Here is an 8,077-nt window from a genome sequence, read left to right as displayed (position 1 = left end):
ATACATGTCGTTTGTTGACTCGGAAAGACGAGGTCTATAATTTTAAGGGAGAAAAGAGGGGGGGGACTCTTGTGTGCCCTTAAGTGGTGGCATTTGAGGGGTATTTATAGACGATTGTGTGGTTGTGTGCGTTTTGAGCGACGTGGCCACCTAGGCTGCTTGAAGAGGCACGAGCATGTCCCCGGGTCTTCAAGTTGTCCTGTCACTATCACGCATGTGGATTTGTGTTCTGTTCTACCCTAGGTTTTGTAGGACATGATTGTTGTACTTGACCATGAAGTATACCATGTATACTTAGCATGGATGGTTTGTGATGTTTGGTTTGTGTGTTTGACTCGATTTGACTTGTTGTTGGAGTCGGAATTTGAATTTGAGTCGATTTTTGGTCCAATGTCGTTTTTGACTCTAGTTAGTGTCATTGCAACCCCGTCGTTGTGCATAAAACACTCTGGGTACTTTTGAAATGTTTTGAAAATGTTTTATTTTCGAAATCGTTTTTTATTTTTCCGACGCAAAGTTTATTTAACTGTCGAACAAACGTAGCGATTCCTAAGCATGTTGTAGTCTGATAATCATTGGGTGTTTTTTGAGGATTCAACAGATACCAGGTATCTACAGAGCCCCCTCTTTGAGTGAGGCTTGGACCAGGCAAAAGTTAAAGTATAGCCCCCAGGTCAATCGAAGATTACAACCTGGAGACGAGCGCGACGTCGAGGTGTCTCAAAAGGATTTGGGCCAAGGACCTGCCGTCGGGAAGGGTGACGTCGAGGCGACTTGGGGATTCGAGTCAAGGACCTACCCTCAGGAACATTTTAGAGTCTTTCAACTGCTAATGCGGGTTGTTTAAAGTCTGTTAGACTCTGTATAAAGGCTCGCCAACCATAGGAAAGAGTTATATCTGAGGCATCTTCAGGATATGTCCTTGAATTGCTTCTTGTTCACGCGTGGAGGCTCGCCAGCCGTTGAAGATTCGTAGAGGCTCGCCAGCTAAGTTACGGGTGTGTGGAGGCTCACCAACCATCGAAAGTCGAGTAATCGACTGCGGGAAATTACCTGATTTATCGGGCGTATTTTAAGAGGTTGGTGCGTAGATACTCGCCAATCATTAAGGGTGCGTAGAGGCTCACCAACCGTCGAAGGTGCGTAGAGACTCATCAGCCATTGCAGGTGCATAGAGACTCGTCAGCCTTTGAAGGTCGAATGATCGACTGCGGGAAATAGCCTGATTTATTGGGCTTATTTCAAGAGATTGCTTGCCGTTAGGTGACTCCGCGGGGAGGTTTCCAGGGGTTCCGCTGGAGAATTTTGATGTTCATAAGGGATTTTTGCGGTTCTGGGAAGAGATATGCTTTTTGTAACTTGGGCCTGGCTCTTACGGATGGTGGCCTCTATTATTGCCATTCGTAAGTTTGAAGAGAAGTAATGGGTTTTATTGCCGTTGCTCGGAGTTTGTGAAAATAGCGAGTTTGAATTTCGCCATTTGCTATTTTGGAAAATTTCGTTGTGATAATAGCGAGTTTTACTTTCGCCATTTGCTGTTTGTTGTCTTTTTTTGAAAATTAACAGTTTTTAAATCCGTTCTTGCAATTTTGTGAGAAATAGCGAGTTTGAATTCTCGCCATTTGCTATTTTATTTGGAAAACGGTTTTTAAATCCGTTACCCTGCGATTAGGTAAGAAATAGCGGGTTTGAATTTTCGCCATTTGACATTTTGATTGGAAACGACGGTTTTAATTTCGTCGCTTGAAATTTGTGAGAAATAGCGAGTTTGAATTTCGCTATTTTGCTATTTATGAAGAAAATAACGGTTTTTAATTCCGTCATTTGAAATTTGTGAGAAATAGCGAATGCTGAATTTGGCCATTTTGTATTTGTGAAGAAAATGACGGTTTTTAATTCCGACGTTTGAAATTTCTGAAAATAGTGAATTTGTGTGAATATGGGCCAAAGCCCTAAATTTCGCCATTTTGCTGGGATCACCTCAAAGAGCCGCGAGTCTTTTTGCGATGTAAGGAGCTTCCCCTTATTTTCTTAAAAGGACACGAGAAGAAGCAACTCTCATTCCGCTTCATCTTCTTCGACAAAACGCACGAAATCGCCAAAAGACCGCCATCGTTGATCCCGTCTGTTTCTTGTATTTGTGCTATAATCATTATGTCATCTCAAGGTTTGTAAATGCTCTTGATTCCATTTGAATTTATTTAGTTTTTTTTTTATTGAATTAGGTCGAAACCCTAACCCTTTCGAAATGGATTTGGGCATTTTTATTTTGCACTTTTTCGAGTGGAATTGATGCTTGCATTAGGTTAGAAACCTTTAGGAGTATAGGGGTGCTTTTAGTTTTCATTTTGGTCCCCGATCCCGCTTCTTAGGTGCGAAAAATGAGAATGAGACAAGAAACCGTCTCATTTCGCAATGTCATGCTTGTTTGCTTGAGTTATGTGCCCCACTAGGTTGCATTGTAGTCGAGGAAGACCGTCTTTGCTATGTTAAACCTTCGTTGGGTGCTAGGGGAGAAATTTCACATTCTGCCCTTATCAGACACTCTTATGCTGACGAAATAGGCGCCTAATTGGGCTCAAACTGAGCCACCTTGCATAGAATAGACCTCAATGACAGTTTAGGTCGTCCTGAGGTGTGATCGCGTCACGTTTCATTATTGTGGTCGTAATTTGAATTTTTAATCCGTTTGAGCTCAATTTTGCGTAAAATTGCCCTTTTGAGCTGCGTGGAATGGCCGGTTGCGATGGGGGAATTTTTGTTGTTTATTTTTCCAGACCATGTGTGGGCCCGAGTGTAATACCCTCATATACCAAGGAGCCTTAACAAGACCTTCCCTAGCATATAAGGGCATCACCATCTCGGTTACCCGAGGGAAGTAATGATCAAAAGTTGATAGAGAACGTTTAGAATTATTACAAGTGATCTAGCCAAACTACTAAAACAAAGATACAACTCAACATCCTTATGTGAACTATTTATGACGTAACTTGCGAAAGACCCATCCCTGTCAAGACTCCAGCCATCATCCAGGACATCACCTGAAAAACTGACTGCTCACCATAAGGGATCACGGCAGACACAACAGAACAACCAAAGACAACCACACAAGTTCAGTAACTGAGACAAAACATCACAAGTACAGACATTACACAAGTACACAAAACTCATACACAACACAACTCCGATCAATCACCGTCACCGAGTGTCCACTGGACCACCCCTGCCAGTGGGGGACCGCAGCCGTTCCCACCTAAACCCCGCTCATCATGCCGAGCGATAACCCTGTCCCATTAATATGCACATCCCCTCCCATGACGGGTTCCACGGAGGGCGAAACTAGGGCGTGAAGCCACTCCCGCAAGTGACTCCACTCAGCCGAGGACGCACCTCGAGAACCATAGACAATCAATCACAATCAGGTGCACCACAATAACAACAAACGAAACAACACAACACCAACCGATTACCGGAATCAACCAACCACACTAACACTACAACCAACACAACAGATGACACACTAGACAATCAACAGAAACTGAGTATGCGAACCTACCTTTAGACAACCACAGTGATTCCTCATCCATTCACATAACATCGACCAAGCAAGTAAAACCCCTATACAAAACAGTACATCCGCATATTACTATCACGACAACCCTAAAAGAATCAACAATGACAAAGATGACGATGATGACATACCTACACATAGAATATCGGCGTCAAGGCCGCTACCCGACTCAAGCTATCTATCCCCAAGGCACAAGCATCCTCAAAGGCTCCCATGGAAGGAATTATGGTGAAGGAAATGAGGTATGGCGACATCTAGGTCTGAAGGAAGGAGGCGGAAATGATTTGCGATTCTATCAACACACGATTATAAACCCTCGCTGAAAAGATACTACTCGATCAAGTAACCAACTCACTCGATCGAGCGGCCCCTACTCGATCGATTACCCAAGCTACTCGATCGAGTAGCCTCGACTAGATCGAGTACCACTCAACCAAAGGCCTATCACAACACGAGATACCGCTTGTACGAATTCCCAAAGGCTACAACATGCCTCTAAGGTCGGTCAGCGTCAGTCAACGGGTCCCTTAAAGGACGGGTATTACACCGATGGTGTTGGGTTGTTTTATTTTATTTTTTTGCTATTGTTTTGACTCGTTTTTTCTCAAAAAGAAGGGCGAGTTATTTTTTGTGAGTTTTTTGGGTTAGATGGGATTGGGCGGGTCTGCCCTTATTGTTGTTTCATTTTGTTTTGTATTTGTAGGTGCTTTTTTTTCTTTTGAGGATTTGTCTGTTTTGTGCCGTCGTAATGCCGAAATTTCGGCTTAGATTATTTTTGTTTTGTTTTAGGTGGGTGTTCGAGGCTGCTAGGCCAGCTGGGTCTGAGGCTGAGGCCTTGGAGGAGGAGGAGGTCTCGAGGACCTTGGGGTCTTTAGCCGGGTCCGAGCTGGCCAGTACCTCAGGGAGTGTGCTGGAGGTAGTAGTGGAGGACGCTTCCTAAGAGGAGCCTGCCGCTGAGGCTGCTAGAGCCGAGGGGGCCGCAGAGGCTCGAGAGGAGCCTGGTGTGGTTGTTGGTGTTGGAGGGACTCTGGCGGAGGCCATGACCGACACTTCCGGGAGGAGGGTCACTACCAAGAGGAGAACTCCTCGGGTTTCTAGGCAGGAGCTCAAGGGAGTCGAGCGGGTTGTTGAGACGGGTCCTCGTCGTCCCGTGCAGTCTCGCGAAGCGAAGAGGTGGAGAGTGGAGACAGAGGCTTACGATGCTTTCGTCCGTAAATGGGAGGCTTGGCGAGTGTAGGCTCCGAGGGAGCTGAACTTGCGGGCGACGCCTGCTTGGGCTGTGGGTTTTGACAGCAGCTAGTTGTTGTTCTGGCTTGACACTCACATCTTCTACCGTGCACATGAGGGTCTCGTGAGTTTGCTGCTTTCTTGAGCTTTTGTCATTTTTGCCGCTTCAGAGCTAAATAGGCGTTCTGGCCTTGTTTGATTTCAATTTCAGGAGATTTTTACCATGAGGACATTCTCAGGCTTTTCAACTTGCATAGGTTTACATGACGTCTTGCGAGAAGGTTCGATGGCGTTGATAGAGAGATCGGCCATGGGCCCCCTGGTTGCTGCTTGGCGCGAGATTCACGGCAGTTCGACTAGGTCGAACCTGTGTTTGATCCGTGCCATGTTGGATCGCTACTGGGACACGACGCCGTCGTTCCACATGCAGTTTGGGGAGATCGGAATCACCTTAAAGGAATTTGCCATGGTGTCGGGTCTTCCTTGTAGCTAGACGCCGATTAAGTTTTCGGAGACGCTGGAGAGAGTGTCCTCTACTGTGATCAAGGATTTGATCGGTGACGTTTTGTCTGCACCGACTGACATTACCCCTTTCTTGATGGCGAACTCTTAAGTGAGGGACCACTTTAAGGTGAGGGTGACCGACTTTGTACCGGAGCCGTTAGCGAGCCCTGAGGAAGCCGTGCAGGAGGCGCGATTGTGGTTGTAGTACTTCTTGGGTACCACGTACTTTGGTGACAAGGGCGAGCGCTTGTCGACCAAAGTGCTTCCTTTGCTTGCCGACTTGGACGCCCTAGGTCAGTACGACTGGGTGACGCCTGCTTTGGCCCGATTTACTCGTTACTTGCACGTTGCTGTTCGTCCAGAGACGATGGAGGATGGGATTTCTCCCGCTTTGGTTGGTCACGGCCTCATCTTGAAGGTACGAGTGTTTTTGCTGGTTGTTGTTTTTGATGGTTGCGGGCTTGAAGGTTGCTTCCTTCATCTATCCGGAAAGGGTCATGAGGCAAATGGGCTGTCAACAAAACGTGCCCGCTCAAGATACTCTTGTCCAAGAGAGTGTATTTCGAAACACCGAGCATGTGGGGGCGTTTGAGAGGTGGTGGACCACTCGGACAACTTGGGAGGTACCAAACCCAACTTTAAAGACATGGGTGACTCTTGCTTATGTCAAATGGTCAAGAGCTTCATCCTTGGAAGAAACCTCAAAGTTCCGCAAAGATGAAGTCGACGATTTGAAGTATAGGGAGGTTGGCAACGCAAACCGTGCCTTCTTTAACGACTTTGGCGATAATGTGAGCTCGGATGCGAAGAGGCCACCGAAAAAGATAGGTTTGGGTCCCAAGGAGGCGTTGGCCGCGTGTGGGCTCGTCTTGGGCCGAGTATACGGTCGTGTAAGGGCCTGGTTGCCGTTGTCGTTGTGGATCCGTTCCAAGGAGGAAGCCCATGCTAGGCGGGCTAGCAAGAAGAACAAGGGGAAGATGCATCCCGAAGGCAAAGGCAAGGGTAGAATGGAAGAGTGAAGACCTTCATTACCCGCTTTATTATTATGTTGTATTAGCATTTTGTGTGTTTTTACTATGTTGTATTAGCTATGTATTGTGTTTTTGTGCTAGTATTAATATGTATGATGTCTTAGTCGACACCCTACCTTTGAAAGTCATTGACTTGTTTAGCTTTATTGTTGTTAAGTTTGTAATATTTCCCATTATTAATTAAATAAGAGGATTGCTTGTGCGAAAAAAATATTGTGAACATATGTTGTTTCTCCATCCATCTTGTAAAGGTAATTCGGTTTGAATTGCACATATGAAGAAGATTTTTGTGGGAAGGGAGAAAGGATTTTTTTTTGTTCTTTATGAGAAAAGGGAATGCTTTTTTTTTTTTTAAGTTTGTATGGGTTGTTATTTTTGTGTGTGCGGATGGTTGTATCTTTCTCGTGTAAGAGAGGATTGTCTTTGTATTCACCTTAAGAGGTGAAATCAAACCATACTCGTAGTTCAAATGTTTTGTTTGAGTTTGGGGTGTGCATTTTTGTTTGGGTTTTGTGGTTGTATCCTTCTTGTCTAAAAAAAGACTGCCTACGTATTCACCTGAAGAGGTAAAATCAAACCATGCTCGTAATTCAGGTGTTTTGTTTAACTTGGGGTGTGCATTTTTGTTTGGGTGTTGTGGTTGTATCCTTTTTCTGTAAGAAAGGACTGCCTACGTATTCACCTGAAGAGGTAAAATCAAACCATGCTCGTAGTTCAGGTGCTTTGTTTGATTTTGCAAATGGATGATGCCTTTGACAGCTCAAAGGCTGCTGGAAACATGGCAAGATGCCGTAACTTAGACTCGATTAAACATGTAATTTCATATCAGAACTTTTGTGGAATTGACTTGAAAGGGGAATTGCGGACACTAGTTGCAAAACTAGGGAAATGTCCTTGGTTGCTGGTGCTAAGGTTTAAGGGTAGTATTTCTTGAGTTGGTCTAGTTTGGTTGGATTTGTGAAGTACTCCCCGTCTAGGTCACTTAATCTCACTGCGCCCCCCGAAAGGATTTTCTTGACAAGGTATGGCCTATCTCAATTGGGTTTGAATTTCCCTCTCGGATCGGCGGGTAACGGTGCTCGAACCGACTTGAGGAGCAAGTCACCTTCTTTGATGTTTTTGGGTTTGACTTCTTATTGAATGCCCGTTGTATACGTCGTTGGTATAGCTGGATGTTGTACAAGGCGTTGAGTCATCGTTCATCTAGGAGGGTGAGTTGCTCGAACCTTCTACGGGTCCATTCCGCCTCAGGGACTTGACTTTCTAACAGGATGCGTAGAGATAGTAATTCCAACTCCAGTGGTTGTACTGCCTCCATACTGTATGCTAGGTAGAAGGGTGTTGCTCCTATTGGTGTTCAAATGGAGGTTCGGTATCCCCAAAGTGCAAATGGGATTTTCACGGCCAATCACGGTAATTATCCTGCATCTTTTTTATGATGGTTACGAGTTTTTTGTTTGCTGCCTACACCGCTCCATTGGTTTGTGGACGGTAGAGGGATGAACAATGTTGTTTAATTTTGTACTTGTCTAGTAATGCTTGCGTTTCGGTGAGGAAATAGGAGCCTTGGTCGCTCATGATTTCATGGGGTACCCCATATCTGCAGATGATGTTGTCTTGGATGAACTTGGCCACTTGTTTGGCGGTCAAGACTGCATAAGATTGTGCTTCTACCCATTTGGTGAAGTAGTCGATTGCGATGAGGATAAAGCAATGTCCTTTGGTACCTATCAGGTTGACTTTG

Source organism: Silene latifolia, chromosome 8 (assembly GCF_048544455.1).
Source record: "Silene latifolia isolate original U9 population chromosome 8, ASM4854445v1, whole genome shotgun sequence".
Taxonomy (NCBI): domain Eukaryota; kingdom Viridiplantae; phylum Streptophyta; class Magnoliopsida; order Caryophyllales; family Caryophyllaceae; genus Silene; species Silene latifolia.
Note: the sequence above shows the minus strand (reverse complement) of the source record.